Source organism: Wasmannia auropunctata, unplaced genomic scaffold, assembly GCF_000956235.1.
Source record: "Wasmannia auropunctata unplaced genomic scaffold, wasmannia.A_1.0 LD336074.1, whole genome shotgun sequence".
Taxonomy (NCBI): domain Eukaryota; kingdom Metazoa; phylum Arthropoda; class Insecta; order Hymenoptera; family Formicidae; genus Wasmannia; species Wasmannia auropunctata.
The window spans coordinates 4,063,327-4,064,001 of NW_012026816.1; positions in this window are offsets into that span (position 1 = coordinate 4,063,327).

Below are 675 nucleotides of genomic sequence, written 5' to 3' on the forward strand. Positions count from 1 at the left end.
CGACTTCTGAAAGTTGTAGAAATTACATTTTCCGAAAGCGCCTTTTTAGTTGTAAAATGGCTTTTTACAAAAAATTATTAATATTTTTTAGTAAAATTTGGCATGCATTTTGAGGGCTATTAATCCTATATTTTCATCGAATTTCAAAGCTCCAAGTATAATTTTACATTAATAAATAATGATTGAAAAAAGGTCCATTTTCAGTAGTTTCATTTTATTTGCGACTTAACTAATTGACCAATCTTAACCTTCCACGGCTACTTTTGTTCATCTTTTTAACATCTACAACTATCATTTGAAACTTTTTTCGATCCGATCAATAGTTTCATAGCTATATGCAAAAAACCAGTTTTCGGCACCTTTCATGTTTGTTTACAAAGCCGCTGCACTTAATCTCGAGTGGCAAACATATAGGATTCCTTCTTTGAGATGTTTTCTAAAAGCCCGTGCAAGAATTTTTCAGATACCAATTTTTGTTTGAAAAAAAGCTAATTCTACTGGACTATTATAGGCTCAACGAAAATGCGACGACAAATGATTTGGACAAAGAAGCGGCCAGAGGTATAAGAGGTCATTAAAAGCGCGCGGTGTCACAGAAGGTGCCTCGGAAGTCTAATGAATCGGTCAAAGAGTGTGTCAAATGGCTCATCGTGCGAATAGAGTGCGCGAAGACGA